We start from the raw sequence: 19,083 nt of genomic DNA, 5'->3' as shown, positions 1-19,083 counted from the left end.
AACCTCTCACTCTGGACTCATAAATAGTCATAAGTCTATTGAATACCTTCTGTACGACAGGCACTGTTGTAGCTATAGAGGATACATAACATAAAAGGTCCAGTTCCTGCTCTCAGGAGACTCCGAGTCTAGTGGATGAAAGAGGCAAATTAACGTAAAATTACATTGGCGGTAATTAAGTGCTGATAGAAAGGTTTCCAGCGGTTCAGAGGGAGGCACTTCACCCGCAGGAGTCTCAGGCAAGCAGTGGAGATACTGCAGAAGAAAGGAAGGAATGATAGGACGCAAGGGAACAACGAGAATGTTGAATTCCATTTCTGACTCACTGCAGAGAAAAGGAGCTGAAATAGACAGCACTCCTGAGCAGATCAAAAAGAAAGGAAAGCATGATAGTCTGAGCTGTGAAAGGGAAGAATTGTGAAAAAATGCTAAGCCCCAAACCTGCAGGCAGGTGTTGTCTGAACAGTTGCCAGAGACACAAACACCCAGCACATCACAGCTGTTCTGTTTGTTGATTCAAATGAATCCCATTGAGCATTACAGAAAAGCATTAAAAATTAAAAAAAAAAAAAAAAGCTCAAACTCTATATCTTTGAAGTATAAGAAAAGTAAATGAGCAAGAATAGGTTAAAAGAAGGGATCTCGCGTATAGATGACAGACACTATAATTTCTAGAAAGTGTGACCTGCTGGAAGCTCAGCGGACAGTTCATTTACCCAAGGGTTGAACTGCGGTCACTTGGAACAAACTCGTCTTGCCTTTCGTGTTGACTATGTCCTGATATTTAAATATTTCACTCAGTTTGCAGCTTGAGAAAGATTTCAAAACTGTGGCAATTCATTAGCTAAGGGTGACTATCTGTCAATGCGTAATTTAACAATGTGGTCAATTACATGACGGCACACTACCTCAAGTGTACCAGACGGGCTGTGCACTTTAAACTCTCACTTGGGATCCTGGGGATTGTTATTGAGTAAAACATGTTTTAGGTTCCTTGTTTGAAAACCAGAGAGGGTACAAGGCTATTTTCCCACACAGGAGCATCTAGGTCCTCCGTGCTCTTTTCAGTATGAATCGGTTCACTTCTCTCTTACCCTTTACCCATATTGCTGTGTTCCTTAGGTCACCTGCCTTCACAACTAGCAAAGAGTGACTCATTCCTTTTCCTGTGCCACTATTATCTCACCATGTCAGGTTCACTTTACCCTCTGGGCAGGTCCTGCCTGCCTCTTGTTGAAATCCCACCTCTTTTCCTGATCTTGGGCATTAAAATTAGTCCTCACTTTCTGCATTTGGCTCTTTCTGCATGGGTCACTGTTGGCAGCTCTAAGCAGGACCTTGTGTTGGTGGAGGGCAAGAATTCCTCACTCAGACTCACCCCCACCCAATCTCCCCGGGTGCTCCCTGCAAGGAAAAACTGACAGTGGGAGGGACAGCTTCTGTCAACTCGCTTTGATAAAACCTTGGCAAGAGTAAAAATTGGAGAGATCTATGGGCAGGGAGTAGTGTAAAGAGAGGTGGAGCATCATGGGAAAGAGCTCAGGGAGGAAGTTTCAGTGTCTTTGTGACTTGGGTAGGGAGGGGTGAAGGTGTGCAGTGCAGGAGGGACAGCCTCCTCTGGGTTGAATCCCCCAGAGGTTCATCCGTGGGTGCCTGGGAAGTCACTGGAAGACAGGTTCCCTCTGCATCCAGAGAAGGGAAACCCAGGGCTACTGAAAAGGAGTCAGCGATGAAGGAGCTACAGCTTACAGACATAGGATCCGAAAAACATGCTTTTCTAAGAAGTGCAAAGTGGGAAGAGAGCACAGGAAGTGGCATCAGGAGCAGTAAAAATAATCTAGGAAAGCAAAGGGGGCTTGCTGAGCAATGGGGAGTCTGGCATAACTCTTTTAGTGTCTAAAAGGTTTATCACAGTGTCCTCGTTAGGGGCAGAGCCCAGGGCAGAGATCTCAGTTCTGCCGCATCTAGCCATGCTATCTTGGGAAATGTACTTACATTCTCTAAGCCTCTTTAAGTCATTCCCACAGAAGTTTTATGAGCATCTAATGAAATGAAACACATGCAATTGTGTGATGCCTGGCACAGGGGAATTTTCAGTAATTGACCAGCTCCTCCTGTCTGTCAGAATGATGGGGCGGGGGGGTGCCGATGGCTGTGGGGTGAAGCTGGGACAGCTTGAGTAGTAGATAAAAGCCCAGACTTTGAGTCAGACAAAACTAGATTCAAGTCTAGTTTGATTTAGACCCAGACTAGATTCAGACCTGCCCCTTGCAAGCATGCTGTCTTGATCACTCTAGGTAACCTTTATGACCTTCAGTTTTCTCATCTTTAAATGAGGCTTAATAAAATATATTTCAAAGAGATAAGGACTAAAGTGAGGATTAGACATAATGTATTAGACATACACACACACACACACACACACACACACACACACAGTGTCTGGCATAGACTAAGTCCAATAAATTCTAGCCAATTTTATCAAGACTCCAGCAAGTATGTTGGCTTTTTGTCTTTGAGTGAGCTTTCTCAGGGTGATGATCTATGAAATAATTTATTTTCCACAAAAATTTATCATATTCTTATTACGGTCAAGGCACTAGTCTAGATGCTGAGGGAAAGGCACTTAGAAATAATAAAAAATAAGTCCTGTCTTCAAAGTGGTCACAGTCTGATGGACTGAGACATATACATATTAGTAGGCAAATGGTCCATTTGCAAAGTGGGGAGGAAAGGACTGAGCAGACATAGATATATTGGCAAGAAAATGGTCCAGTTGCAAAATGGGGAGGAAGGGGTTAATTCTTATTATAAAGACCCACAAATCCCCAGGAAGCTGATCTTGAAGGGTGATGATTTCAAAGGCAGAGAACTGGAAGAAGGATGCCTTAGGGAGTTGGAATAACTATGCAGAAAGACTAAATATGAAAATGCTTGATGTGTTTGGAGAGGAATTTGGGGGCTGTATGTGTGTTGCAGGTTGCTATAATTATAACTTGATACTTGATTTTGTTCTTTCCTTTTTTAATGATGGAGCTATTTCTTATTCAACAAGACTTCATAGTGCCTTGTACAAGGTAAGCTTCAGTGAAATAAATTAAATTGAAGATGCTCTCTCATTAGATTCTAATTTTCCAAATATCCTAAGGTTTATTGCTTTTTTTTGCATGATAAGTTTATTTTGTAGAGCCATTCCAATTAATATGCTTAGGTATCTCTGCTGACAGTGTTTCAGAAATAATAATAGCATGACTTTTGAAATTTTCATAGCAATTTTCTTGGCTTTAAATAATTCATCCTTCATACTAGATTCTGTAAAACTGTGTAACAATTTAGCCACCACCACCTTTTGATTCTGGCTGATAATTATGAGGTTTCTTTCTGTCAAGTAGTAGCAACAAAGAAAAGCCTCTCTGCCTCTTTGAGGGAAAGGGCTTGGAGGTGGAGGTCCAGAGGACAGGTCACTTCCCCGCAAAAGAGGCAGCCAATCCAAAGATGCGCTGGTGCTAAACAGGAATGAGTGCAAGACTGGTGATCAATGTCATCATCAAATGCATCATTAAATGCACTCACCTGGATCATTCAGTTCTGACCTACATATTAATGAAGAGGAAGAGGGAGGAAGGAGACAGAAGGTGTTGCACAGGTAAGAACACTCTTCAGAATCAGATGCATTGCTGGAGGAATCCAGTCATCAGATATATTTGAAGTCCGTTTAGTTTCAGTAAGAACATAAGAAAGTAAAGAAGGATTATGAGATTCAAAGGACTATTATTTCAATGTTTCTATTGCTCGTGAATTATTGTATTGCCAGATGACCTTGAATTTATCTAGTTCATTCTTAGATCACCAGGTGTTTCCTCATGACCGGACCATTCCCTTGACCCCACATTCTCCTACAGCTACAACCTTGCTTCTTCCTCCCCGTCCCCCCACCCCGCCAACTCCCAAATGACAGAAGTTGTCTATACTCAATTCTTCCCTTTCTCCATTGTAGGGATAACAGTAATCTCCCCAGGACTAGGGCAGAGTCAGCCCTGAGCATTCCTCACTGGCCCCCTTGGCTGCATTTCCATAAGGGAGGATCCCCATTATCCACACAACCTCTTGGTTTCCCCCTGCTTCTCCTTCTTCTTCTTTGGCTGCTCTCTCTTGGACTCTGTCTGTGATTCTCCATCATCCTCAAGACTGTGAGATGTGGGTGTTCCCAAAGTGTCCACCTCTGATCTGTGCTCTGAATTTCAGACTTTTATACCTGCCGCCTGCTTACCACAGCCTAAAGCAGATTCTCAATCCCCAACCCACAGCATGTTCTCTCAATGTTTTCACCATCTCAACAAGTGTCATCCCCACTTTCCTATTGTTCAGGCCCCCCAATCTTGGAGCCATCCTTGATCTGTTCTTTCTCTCACTCCCCATCTAATCCACCAGCCATTACTTTCACTCAGTGTTTTTAAAATATTTCAAATGGACCACTGTGTGTCTGGTACTGATCTAAAAGCTGTAGATACAGAGAGAATAAAGCAGACAAAAGTCCTGTGCTCAGGTTCTGGAGACTTTAAAGCAGATTGACAATCAGGGCACCTGGGTGGCTCAGTCGGTTAAGCATCTGACTTTGGTTCAGGTCGTGATCTTATGGTTCGTGAGTTCAAGCCCCGTGTTGGGCACAGCACAGAGCCTGGAGCCTCCTTTGGATTCTGTGTCTCCCTCTCTCTCTCTGCCCGTCCCCCACTCATTCTCTTATTCTCTCTCTCAAAAATAAACAGTAAAAGAAATTAAAAAAAACAGATCGACAATCAAGTCACCTTTCATCTCCTACATATCACAGCTGTTACCACTAGAGACAATGCCACCCACCTCTCCCCAGGTTGTGCAGGAGCTCAGGCTTCCACTCTGCACCCCTATAGTCTCTTCTGTCCACATCAGCCAGAGTGATCATTTTTTAAAAAATGTTTATTTCTTTTGAGAAAGAATGCAAGTGGAGGAGAGGGGCAGAAGAGAGGGAAAAAGAGAATCCCAAGCAGGTGGAGCTGGATGTGGGGCTCAAGGGGCTCGATCTCACAACCGTGGGATCATGACCTGAGCCCAAATCAAGAGTCGGATGCTCAACCGACTGAGCCGCCCAGGCACCCCCAGAGTGATCATTTTAAAACATAACTCAGACCACACCTTTTCTCTGCACATAACCCTCCGATGGTCTCAACTCACTGTGAGCAAAATCCAGAGTCTCTAACCAAACCTACAAGGCTCTCTATGGTCTGGGCCCTGCTATTGCTCTGATTCCTTTGCTAGCGCCCTGCCCTCTCTGACTTGGCTGTGGCCACACCAGCCTCCTTGCTATTGCCCAAACACCCTAAACAGCTCACCACACAAGACCTTAGTTCTTGGGACTTGGCATATCACCTGACTGCGGAGGGCTTCTCTGATGTTCAGCATACAACAGCACTGATATCAATGTCACTCTCTGTTCCCCTTCCCTGTGTGACACATGCATGTCTGTATGTACATCTGGCCCGTCTCTTCCATCTAAAAGGTAAGCCTGTGAAGGCTGGGATGCCGTTTTGCTCACTGCTGTATCTCTGTCTCCTACCGCAGTGCCCAGAAAAAATTATGCACTCAGTAAATATTTACTGAATTATCTTCAGTCCTGGAATTCTATAATTTAATTTCCAAGTGTGTTGATATAGAGTCCTTTTGACGAAGGGTTTGTGTTTGTGGGCCAGCTAATACTAGATGTGTGTGTCCTTTGTGGCTCGAGAGCAGGGAAGCCTAGCTCCCTGTGACCTCATTGACGTTCTGTTCTATCCAGATTAAGTGTAAACTTTCAAGTCTGAAGATTAAGTACCCTGTCTCTTCATTGTGACTAGTTTTCCATATTTGCTAAACTGTTAAACAGAGAGCTGGAAATAGACAGTTACAAGGCCTCCGGGAGGTAGGACAAGGACTCAGCATTCGGTGGTTTGTGGCTCTGTGTCAAATTAATCACCTCAAAGTTAGCATGTGGATAAACTATGTACAGAGAAAATAACTACATGTACGTTGATCCTTAGATAGTGAACTTCGTAGGACACCATTTCAATCCAGCAGAAAGCTAGAGCAGTTGAGGAATTGTGGAGTTTTTTTAATATAATTTATTGTCGAATTGGCTTATATACAATACCCACCGCTCATCCCAACAAGTGCCCTCCTCAATGCCCATCACCCACTTTCTGCTCTCCCCCACCCCCCATTTACCTTCAGTTGGTTCTCTGTGTTTAAGAGTCTCTTATGGTTTGCCTCCCTCCCTCTCTGCTTGTAACTATTTTTCCCCCTCCCCTTCCCCCATGGTCTTCTGTTAAGTCTCTCAAGAGCCACATATGATAGTGAACACATAGGATATCTGCCTTTCTCTGACTGGCTTATTTCACTTAGCATAATACCCTTCAGTCCCATCCACATTACTGCAAATGGCATGATTGAGGAATCATGGCTTAAAGGAGTCCATATACAGATCTTTTTCGGAAAAAAAAAAAAGATGAGTTGGCAGCCCTGAAAAAAAATAATGTAAATAAAAGACAAGGTATTATGCAATAAGAGCAGTGAGCTCTTATTTAGCTACCACTACCCGACTCACCCCCACCTCAGCTCCAGCCACAAAGAGCATTTTACCATTATGTGTCTTCTTGGATAGATCTGAACCTTTACACGTCCTTTCATATGCTTGATCTGCCCTTGCTCTGTCACCTTAACTGCAAATCTGTCTGTGTGATCCAGTTCCAATAATGCCTTCTTGGTCAACTCTTTTCTGAACCCTTTGATGGTTTTAGTTGCTTTTTCTTCCCTGTTGTTATATCCACTGTACCTATGTCTACTATAGAACCTGACTGCATTAACTAGCTTGTGACTTTACCTCATTTCTGTCGGCTCCTTGAGGATAAGAAATATCTTCATTATTGTTATACCTCCAGCACCTAACCTAATGTCTTCTCATAGTGTAATATCTTCTCATCGCTTTGTCTATTGAAATTAAGAGAACAGCCTTTAAGTATTATGACTTCTATAAAGCATATTTTAAACTTCCAGAGATTCTAGAATCTCACATAATGCCAACTTGTTCATGTGAAACAGGGTACATCAGAGTAATGTCTTTTCCCATCTCAGATGCACAGACCAGTGTAATATAGCATTCTGTGTGTGTTAGTACCCCCTTAAGCACCTTGTTTACAATAATACAATTCGTCTCTTTTCTCTGCTGAAGAGCTCAAAACATCGTGTTGGGATCAATTCATACATCCTCATAAGATTCTCCATCAAATAGGAAGGAAATGGTTATTTCCAGCTTGTTTTCCATCATATGTTGGGCTTACAGATGAGCGAACAAAGCTTACTCAGTTATTCACTAAGATGTAGCTAGAAAATAACCCGACTAGTTTATATTGTTTTTATTTCCCTCTTAGAACTTCATTCCTAGTTTTTGCACTTCTCTTGGTAATATGTAAGTATTGACCAAAAAAAAAAAACCTTAATTTCAGTATCTGGTGATCATTGATCATCCTTCGAACGTCTTCGAAATAATTTCTCTTTTCTTTTTCTTCTAATAACATGGTGTACTTCTTTTCCTTTTTTCCTTTTCTTAACAGTGATCAAATATGGCTATTATTAATTACTAGATTTTCAGCTCTTATGTATCTCTCAGCCTTACTGTTAGATGTTTATTGACTTTGTCCCTGAAAGGAAGAGCCTTAAAGACAAGGACTGAATTTTGTAAATCCCTGATCCCAGAAGACGCTTAATCATGGGAAGTGCTGCCTGTGGGTGAGACCCTCCTTGAATTCTTTTGAATCTTGATAATACAGAAATTGCAGGACATGAAAGGCAAACCATAGAAGGCTTATACTCTCCCTTTATTCCCCTTTAACCACAATGCTATATTCCACATAGCTAGTCCTCACCATGTTTGCCACCCCCACTGCAATTCTTCAGGATTCCTAGGCTTCTGGGACCTCAAGGGGGGTGGAGCTGCTTTGGAAAATGCAGCATTGTTTTGTCCCCGCTCTGTAGCTGAATCCCACAGGGAAACCCGTTAGGAGTTCCAGCAGAGAGAGGGTGTTCTCCTCACTTCTATTCACACTCCCCTGGATAGAGTCTGGTGTCCTTGATGGCAAGCAATTATAATTTCCCACTGCTTGATCTGAGCTACAGAGAAACAAGCTTTTCTTTAATATTAAAAAAAAAATTAAACACCAGCAGGCATGATTTCTCAACAAAAGATCTCTACATAGCGTTGCAGACATTCCTTTTTCTTCCCTCACTGCAGGTGGGCAGGTTGGCTCCCAGAGGGGGCATGTGGGCAGTACCTGTTCCCCTCCTGTGTTCCTGTGAAAGGGACACCATTACATGGCCCATCAGGGGCTCAGGCCCCTCATAGGGTGTTTCCCACAGCATCTCCCTGATGTGCCACTTGTTAAATATTGATAGAATGAAGTTATTATTCTTTTCATGCCCTTGCTCTGTCTGCTTCTCAGCTTACCACAGTATACAGCTCAGGTGCTTAAGAGGTTTGTAGAATAAAATTGGGTTAGCCTCTTTTAAAGAGCTGCTGAAATTAATTCTAGAATTTACATTTGCTCCATCTGATTTCTTTCTCTCTCTTCTCCCTCCCTCCCTCCGTCCTTCCTTCCTCCTTTCCTTCCTTCCTTCTTTTCTTCCTTCTCTCTCTCTCCCTCCCTCCTTTCTTTCTCTTTCTTTCTTTCTTTCTTTCTTTCTTTCTTTCTTTCTTTCTTTCTCTCTCTCTCTCTCTCTCTCTATTTTGGCACAATGCATCATAGAGTCTAACTTTTATTGGGATTTGTATTTCAGCCTAAGCAAAAAATAACCTATTCCTTCTCCTGCAGATCCACTAGAAGCCACTGTTGTGTCTCAGGGGCACTGAGAATCCTCCAGAGATCCACATCTCCTTACCAGAATATCTGGCGTTTTGATAAACTTTTAGCCTTTTAATTTTGTGCTTGTGTCCCACAGCAGGTATAATTGTTTGGAGCCAGGCTCCAAATCTTAAATAGTCTAGAGATAAAGTGAAACAAGACAACTCTTATCTCATGGGCCACAATTTTAGGGAGAACTAGGTTCTTTTTAAATGGAAAAAAATCACACGGGATTCACCATGAAATAGAATTTATGTCATTACTTTAGACAAGTGCTCTAAACTTTGTCCCCTTCTCTTGTTACCAGAATTCATGAGAAGATCATCTTGGACTATATAGAAAATAGGTTTTTTTCCCCAAAATTAACTTTTAACAGAGTGCCTTCTCAACCTGTTTGTACCCCTAAGTCTACTGTTGAAATGAGATTGTAGAGGTGACTACATTTGGATGAGGCCATCAAAATCTGTCAGTTATTTATTGCCCCGTGATGATCTCTGAAACTCTCACTTGATACTTGGAGAGAAGTATTCATCACTTCCTTACTGCCAGTAGATCATTGATTTAAAAATCAATCTTCAGTGTTTGGGGAAATGTGGGTCTCTCCCTGTCTATAAATAGTAATAATAATAATAATAGTGTTGGATAGGTGATTCATGAGTATCATTTGAAGTTGAAGGCAGAGTTCCTACAATTATATCAAAATTATGTCTTAATACAATGTAAAAATGAATTAATAAATCCTTATTGAATGTTCTGAGATAGCTGCCACAATAATCACAGTAGGGTTTTGGTGAAAGCTTTAAAGCATAAAATAACAATTGATTTATGGGGTGGGATGGGAGGCACTTACTTTTCCATTTTGAAGTCTGAAGACAACCGCCCTCAAAGTCATTGTCGTTCACTTGGGTAGAAAAGACTGCTTTTTTCCTGTACTTTTCTGAACTATAAAAATTAAATTGACTTTTTATGAAGACTATTTAACTTGCAAAATTATCTGAATCACATTAACTTCAAAAATCATCCGAGGGGTGCCTGGGTGGCTTGGTTGGTTGGGCGTCCGACTTTGGCTCAAGTCATGATCTCCCCGTCCGTGGGTTCGAGCCCCGCACGGGAGCCTGGAGCCTGCTTCGGATTTTGTGTCTCCTTCTCTCTCTGTCCCTCCCCCATTTGCACTCTGTCTCTCTCTCTCTCTCAAAAATAAACATTAAAAAAATTGTCTGAATTGATAAAGTATCATCTGAATTAGTCCCTGTTGAAGAATTTAGGAATTGATACCAAAGCGCCCTCAGGTTAAGGATCTAACATCTTATGCTAATTGCCAAAATAATCCCATCTATTTTAATTGATTTGAGGTATGCCTGATTCATGATGGTTCCTATTCTTTATTTAGAGTTTAACTTGGAATTACACAAAAGGTACAAAACTAGAGTTCTTCAGCTGTCCCAATGTGATGAAAAGGCAAGGGCTTTGTTTCATGGCTCTGTGCTAAGAAGAATCTGGGCTGGGGTATGATTAGATTGTTCCTCTTTCTCCAAAAGAGTGAAACTAGGTCCCAGGGTAAGTTTTTGTGTGTGTATATTTATGGCACTGACATTACCAAGTTGTTCAAATTAGAACTAAACCTTTTGCAATTAATATGCGTTTCTGATTTATAAGAATAAATTGTGGTTTAATAAGGTCGTGTACATCTCCCCTGGATATCATGTTTTTGTTTTAAGAATCATTTCACATTGCTCTTTCTTGAACTACCCAAGGGCAACTCTCAGAGGACGTCTTCAATATCTTTGAGTGTTTCTGAAACTCATTTGTTTTATCCGTGGTAGCAGACGGAACAAGACAACTGGACGGGACCTGAGTGTCTTGTATCTCAGGTCTGGCAGTCATTTTGAATCTCTCTCCCTCACTGATACTTCTTTTCCAAATCTCAGCTGCAAGCATTCTCCTCCCTCTCCTATGGCCGTGTTGAGTATTATTCATTATTTGTCTCGGGAGTCATACTATTTTTAGTAGCTCAGTCAGGGGTTTAGGGATACAGTTTGAACAAATGCAACAATTCAAATAAATAAAACTCTAAGTATCTCAGGCTTCCTGGTTCTGACACTGCAGGAGAGTGTCAGGTGAGAGGAAAGCAATTCAATCTCACCATCATTTGTGACATATGGCTTATCTTCTGTCAAACAGGACCCGCAATGTATGTCTTCCCAAGAGTGTTCTGGCACAGAACCCTCATCTCCTTTTTTTTATGGGAAGTTGACCACTCCTCACACACTGTACCCTTAGAAAAGAAAATTCTTCAGTACAGGGGTTTTCTCCCACAACTGTCTTCCAGATACTCTGGCCGGTGGCAGGAGCCATAGATTTGCTTTCTAAGCATCAGTTTGTCAGAAGGAGTAACATAGAGCCAGCAGAATCTTGTTTTTCTTTTAAAATAGAAGCATTTTCTCTGGCAACCTATTATAATCTATTCCAGGGATGCCCCCTCAAATCTTCTATCTAAGAAAAAGGATAGGAGCACCCGAGTGGCTCAATCAGTTAAGCATCCAACTCTTGATTTCCTGGTCATGATTCCCTGGTTCGTGAGATCAATTCCACATAGGATTCTCTCTCTCCTCTCTCTCTCTGCCCCTTCCTTGCTCATGCACACTTGCTCTCTCTCTCTCTCTCTCTCTCTCAAAATAAGTAAATAAGCATTTTATAAGAAAAAGAAAAGGGAAAGGGAAAGCATTTTATAAGAAAAAGCTCATAAGCATTTTATAAGAAAAAGCAAAGGGAAAGCATTTTATAAGAAACAGAAAAGAAAAAGAAAAGGGCTTACTAGTGGGGCAGAGGCAATATGAGAGTGACAGAGAGGGCAGGGGCAAGGAGACTGATGTTGAGTCCCTTAGGGAAGATAAACACATGCTCTGTAGCCAGAACACAGAGCCTCCCCTACAATCTGACACATGTTGGCTGTTGCGTTTGCTGGGGAAAAGACTGTTATGAAGCAAGTGTTTATGGCTCTCCTACAATTTATGTGTTAAAACCTAACCCCAATGTGATGAGTTGGGAGACAGGGCCTTTGGGGGCTGATTAGTGCCCTTCTGAAAGAGGCCCCGGGGAGCTCTCTCACCTATTTCCACCAGGTGAGGACACTTCAGAGAAGTTACTTGTTTATGAACCAGGAAGTGGGCTCTCACCAGATGCCCAATTTGCCGACACCTTGATCTTGGACTTCCCAGCCCGCAGAAGTGTGAGAAGTAAATTTCTTTTGTTTATAAGCCACCCAGTCTGTGGCACTTTGTGATAGCAAATGTTTAGACTAAGATAGAAATGACTTCATATGGTGCAGAATCTCATTATTACTCCCAGAGCTAAGCTCCTATATAGTTTGATACTAGCATGACGGTGGGTGAAATCCCCCTCTCCTTTTGCCTTCTCCCTCTCTGTGTAAGTAGACCCACCCACCCATCTACACCCATGCTCACACTCTATACCAGGGCTTTCTATTCAGAAACTGTTGTCTTTAATAACAAACCCTTTGACTACCGGCAAGGTGCAACCAAATTTCTTCAGCAGTTTCCCCTGTTTATGTGATGAATACATGCTTCCTTTAGGGAATCTTGCTGCGAGGAATCCTGTTTATTTTCCATCCATTTAATTATGCCCAAAGTTTCTAGTCATGGTTTGGTAGTGTGGCCACGTGAAAATCTTAATGAGGAATGAGATTCTTCCTCCTCCCAACCCATTCATATTGCTAAGGCAATAAAAATGATAGATGATGGGGCACCTAGGTGTCTCAGTCAGTTGAGGGTCCGATTCCTGATTTCAGCTCAGGTCATGATCTCACAGTTGGTGGGATCGAGCCCCATGTCGGGCTCCTCAATGACAGCACTGGAGGCTGTTTTCTCTCTCTCTCTCTCTCTCTCTCTCTCTCTCTCTGCCCTTCCTCCTCTCTCTCTCTCTCAAAATAAATTATTTTTTTAAAAAGGAAATGGCAGACTATTATACAACCTCAAGTCAGATTTAAATAAAGAATATGTCAATATGCCATCTTAGCAACTGACATGGGTTCTAAATAAAAGGCAGGAAAGTGTTAAGTTTCTCATTCTACTTCAAAGTTTTCTGGTTCAAAATAATAATTTAGTAATAAAAAATCTTAGTTTTTCCAGTGGCTATAAATGATCAAATATAGCTGTTGAGTTTAATAAGTGAGCTGAAGGATAGTATGCAATTTTGAAGATATGTTGATAATTACCTCCCTTTTTAATAACCTAATTAAGGTGTACCTAGCACCTAGATGTGCACTTTACCATCTTTGTAGCATGATTTTTCTTCCAATTATTGCATTGAATCGTTGGTTTCTCTTCCTTCTTTATTTATTCCTCTATAGATCTCTTTGGGAAAAAAAACAGTGAACGGTATAATCGTTCGTCTTGCTTACTATTTCAATAGAAAATGGGAAAAAATGGGTTTCATAAAAAACAAATACTGGATACTCTCCTGACATGTTAAATGTTGAGGCCAATTGTACCTGATCACTGCATGTGGGCAAGTAATAAGACTGGAGCATTGTTCATTTTTTAAAACATAACACAAAAATTAGAGAAATATTTTCTTTCTTTTTTTTTTTCAACGTTTTTTATTTATTTTTGGGACAGAGAGAGACAGAGCATGAACGGGGGGGCGGGGGGGGGGCAGAGAGAGAGGGAGACACAGAATCGGAAACAGGCTCCAGGCTCCGAGCCGTCGGCCCAGAGCCCGACGCGGGGCTCGAGCTCACGGACCGCGAGATCGTGACCTGGCTGAAGTCGGACGCTTAACCGACGGCGCCACCCAGGCGCCCCGAGAAATGTTTTCAAAGTTAAAATATCTCATATCGTGGGCATTTTGGGGTATGTGTATACACACATGCATTTTCAAAAGATCTAGGCAATATATGTTTAGTTAAGTCTCCTTTTCATGGAACAGTTAGCATGATATACATTGTTAGGGGATATAATGATCGTTTTGACCATTAATATTTTTTGTTCACCTATACTCTCCAGTAAAGTCTATTTCTTTGAAGCTATATTTAGCATTATGTTTTCATATCAATATTTGCCATTTTAAGTTAAATACGGATAAATTCTTAACAGATAAATATTTTTCAAGTGCTTCTTCTGTGCCAGGCACACTTCTTAAATGCAAAATGATTTAAGGAAATGGGAAGACCCAGCCTATGGCAGACAAGATTGATGCAGACCTCTCTGTATAACATTGTTCCCATATTTGAAAAACCGACTGTGGATAAGAGATTCACCGTACACAGTATAGTTCCAAAGGCAATAATATTCATTTTTATTCAGAAGATATTTATAAGAACCTTCTACATGCCAGTCACTGTCAATGATGTTGAAGATACCAAAGTGAATAAGATATCTCTCTACTTTCAAGGAGCAAACTGTATTGAAACTCAAATAGGTCAAAGCTTCAGGGAAGACAATTTCAGTCTAACACAAAAATTCCCTAACAATTAGAACTACCCACAAATGTAACAGGGAATCTGGGAGCTCTCGTCAGTTTAGCTGTGATCTTCCAAGGGTAGAGTATAGGAGAGGCAGAGTCCAGGGCAATAGACTTAGTAGCATAATGGTAGACATGAGTGAATGAAAAACATGTCATCAGGATGCATTCATTAGGTCATGGCCAGTAGTGGGAAAATAAGTGGGCACAGGAGCTATGTAAGGAAAAACCCAGAAGCTAAGTCAGTAATAAAGTTGGAGGTCAGCCAGAGGAAGAGCCTCAGCAGTTCAGGTAGTACATTTTGAAAGTTATTGGCAAATAATTTTGACCACCTCTGAAGCCTGTGGGAGATGCATTTTTGGTGTGGGGAAAAAAAGACCTGCAAAACCCCTGAAAAAGGAGCAGGCAAATGCCAAAATTCATGGGCTAGTCATATTTAACCAATAAAAATACCAGTCACCAAGTTACGTTTGAATTTCAGATAAACAGCATATATATTTTTAGTATAAGTATGTCCCATGCAATATTTAGGACATACTTACACCATAATTTTTTTCATTGTTTATCTGAAATTCATAGTTAACGGGGCAAACTGTATTTTATCTGGCAATCCCAAACAAGCTAGCATCAGTCAGGCTTGTGTAAAGGCGATCCATTCGTAGGACTGAGTTAGATTTATTCATTCAACAGGATTAATGGATACCTAACATTTGCATGATTCAATGCAATAATTAGAAGAAAAGTCATGCTAGAATAGACACTCTGCTCAACATTGGGAGTACCAGAGTGACCAAGACAGACATGACCTTGCTGTTCAATATATCACTGCCTAGTGGGAGAATAAGACCATTGTATGTAAGTGCTGTGGTGGAGGAAACACGGAGTATTATGCGAGCACATTGTAAGAATATCCAACTTATTCCAGAGGGGTCAAAACATCTTCCCTGAGCATCTGACTAAATCTGAATCCGAAGCATTTGTAGGAGTCAGTCAGAGGAAGGAGCAGGGTAAGTGCTACCGGTAGAGGAAATAACAAATGTATGAGACTGAACAGGAAGATGTGAATGGTTCACTGAGACTGGAGTTTGGCGTTACAAAAGATGAGTCTGAAGCAGGAACCAGATTACGAAGGGCCTTGGAAGCAGGACATTTGGATGCTATCCTAAAGGAAATGGGAATCTCCAGAAAGCTCAACAAGCCAAAGATAGATATGGAGGAGATCATGTGATCAAATTTGCATAAAAGATATAAGTAGGTCATCAGGGTAGTGACATAGAACATCCTTGAGTTCAGTGCCCTCTTACAAGACCAACTAACAACTATCATAGACAAGGCGCCATTGTGAAAATTCCAGAACCCAGGATGAGGCTGAAGCACCCTTCTCTGCACTGCGGGGACCAGGAGGGACCACATTAGATGGGTAAGAGGAATGGCTACACTCCAACCGGATAGTCCCTTTCCCCAGCTGGCACAAAGCTGCACTGAGAGGGCCCCTTGGGTCTGTGGATTCTCCAGTGGGAAAAAGAGAGTCTACAGTGGACATCCAGCTCCCCCAGCATAGAGGGACACTACATGGGAGGTCCACTGGAATCTTTTTTCAAAGGGATCACTGGAGCATCTATGGGACTTAACAATTAGAGATTAGATTGTGATGGAGATGTGAAGGTGGGCCTTACAACAATCACAAAGTTGAAATAGTATTACCATATGATCCAGCAATTTCACTTCTGTGTGTATATCTTAAGGAAATGAAATCACTCTTGAAAAGATACCCACACTCTTATGTTCACTGCAGCATTATTTGCAATAGCCAAGACATGGAAACAACGTAAGTGTCTACTGATGGACAAATGGATAAAGAAAATGTGGGAAATGTTATAAATATACGTATTATTCAATCATTAAAAGAGAAGAAACTCCTGCCATTTTCGACAACTTAGGTGCATCTGGAGGACATTATGCTAGGTGAAATGCCAGACAAAAAAAGACAAATATTATAGGATCCTAATTGTATCTGGAATCTAAAACACTGAATTCACAGATATAGGGAACAGATTGTTGGTTGCCATAAGGGGTAGGTTGGTAGTGAGGGAGAATTGAGTGAAGGAGGTAAAAAAAGGTCCAACCTTCCAGTTACAAGATAAGTAAGTTCTGAGCATGTAGTGCACAGCATGATGACTATAGTTAGTACTACTGTATTGTATATTTGAAAGTTACTAAGAGAGTAGACCTTAAAAGTTCTCACCACAAGAAAAAAATATATAACTGTGTAAGGTAACGGATGTGCTAACTATGGTTATTGTGATAATCATTTTGTACTATATACACATATCAAATCATACACCGTACACCTCAAACTTTTATAATGTTATGTTATTGATATCTCAATAAAATGGAAAAAAGGGGTAGATCTAAGCAGTGGGAGAACACAGAAGTGATACGTTCTGGAAATATTTAGGAAGGCAAGTGAACAGGACAAGTGTCTGGATGTATGTGTTAACAGACAATAAAGAATCAAATGTAGTTCTGTTTTTTTAGTTCTATTTTTAATTTTTCTCTTGGTGCCACTAGATGATTGATAGTGTTGGTTCCAGATGCTTTGAAGGGGAATATTAGTGGAAAATGATCTCATTTTGAATGAAAAACACACAGACTTTGAGGTCTTATAACAAGAGAAGTTTCATATGCGATTTTATGTATTTATTGTCCTGGAGCTCAGGAGGAAGTTGTATCCTTAAGGTACAGATTTGGTAACTAACAACATGGACATAGCAATTGAATTCAGAGGAAAAAATGCTCAAAGAAGTGGACAAAATGAGACAGGCTTTAGGGCAGAGCCCTGTGGGACACTAACAATTACAATGGAGACTAAACCAAGAGCCTTAAGAGTTAATCACTTGTGTGACAGTTAATTTTTTTTTTTTAATCTACCCCAGACCTCAGTTTTATCATCTTTAAACTGGAGAATAAAATATAGGATCGTAACAGTGGCTAACACACGTAGGTAGTCAATAAATCTAGCATTATGGTCTGTGCGTAGCTCTTACCTTACGCCCACCTGCTTTATGTACCAAGTTCAGCTTATTTTACAGTGGTTCTGAACATTTTGTTTTGATTGAGCCCTTGTGAAAATCTGATGCAAGTGTACTCTCTCCTTCCAGAAAAATGCAAATGAAGAATGCAAATCAAATATTTGCATGCAATGTCAAGGGGCTCATGGACCCCCAGAATCCATCCATAAGTTCCATCTTGATAGCATTATCTGAAGGAGTGAGACATCCAGATTGCATATACACTATTATCACCTTGGTTCTGGGGCCCCAAGCTTAAATCTGTTCCAGTTTCGCAGGCTGCAGCAGAGCCCAGGAGTTCTTACATTTAAGACAGAAGTAGATATTCTTGTTCTCTGTGAACATGCACAGGATGAGAATAGGTAACGTGTGAAAACATTCTGGCATTTATTTTCCCATGGCCCCGTTTGGTAACCAGACAAAGGACATATTGCCTTTTGATCTTCCAGCACCATCTATGACATCAGCCTCTCTGTGGTTTAGTACCAGTCCACTCTTCATCCATAAGTGAAAAATCTGTTGGCTTTTCTCTTCCTTACCTTTCTTTCCTTCCCCAGCTTTCTTTTATCCTTTGCTCTTTTATTCCAGAATTTTCTGGTTCTTTCCTTTCACTGAACACAATACGAAAGAGAAATGTAGTTTGGGTTTTCTGTTATCTTTACTGAATACATTTTATATTCCTATTTGGAATGTTAATATAAAGTTAATATTAATATTAATGTCCAGCATTATATCCCTCACTTTACCTCATTTTTCCCTCCAAAAAAGAAAGTGTGTTCAACATATAGGCAGACTTGGATTAACTTTTTCCCCAGTACTTATTAGGAAAAAGTTCTTATTTCAGTTTTATACCTAGATTTCCCCCTGAACACTCTCAAAATTTTCTATTGAATAATCTTTTTTAGAAACAGATGCTTATTCTGCAAACTATCTTGTGCTGTATGTATTTTTGCTTTGTTTTCTAATTTTTTTTAATTGTATTTTATTTTATATTTTTGGTTTTGACACTCCAAATTGAAATGGGTTTGCTGGGGCTGATGCATTCTAGTGGTAGCCACAGTATTTTTCAAAGATAAATGTCCCTCAGTATTTCCTTCTTTCATGAGTCTATTTTGGAAGTCGGCGGCTGCTGTCTCATAGCTCTTTCCAGATTGTATTTTTCATCTATCAGTAAAACCAATATCTTTAAGACATATGGTAAGGAGTGACCTTGAGTTTTTTTTAATAGATGAAGTGCAATCTCCACTTATAAAATTATATTAACACGTCTGCATATTTTTAAGCCTGTTGACTTTGCTTCTGTCATCAGAAGTCATGTGCAGGGAACAATAAAGACTGTCATTTTAAACTGTGTGTATACAAATCACTGGCAGTGTGCATCAAACCATCTGCTCTGCCTAGGGCTTTTTTTCCCCCCCTTTTTCTTTTTCTATGCATGTCTTGTTCTATGCATAACCATGAAAAGGCTTTAAAATGGTAATGTTTCATGCTACCCATTTCCTGTGCTACGATTTTCATTACCTTGTCTCATGAGATTACTTACTTCTGATAAACTAGGTGCACAATTTCAACATTAGACTGGTTCTTTCCTTTCCACGTGTCACTTGTCATTTAAACCGGTAGGTCTT

The sequence above is a fragment of the Neofelis nebulosa genome, chromosome 6 (genome assembly GCF_028018385.1).
Source record: "Neofelis nebulosa isolate mNeoNeb1 chromosome 6, mNeoNeb1.pri, whole genome shotgun sequence".
NCBI classification, from domain to species: Eukaryota; Metazoa; Chordata; class Mammalia; order Carnivora; family Felidae; genus Neofelis; species Neofelis nebulosa.
This window is presented reverse-complemented; position numbering follows the sequence as displayed.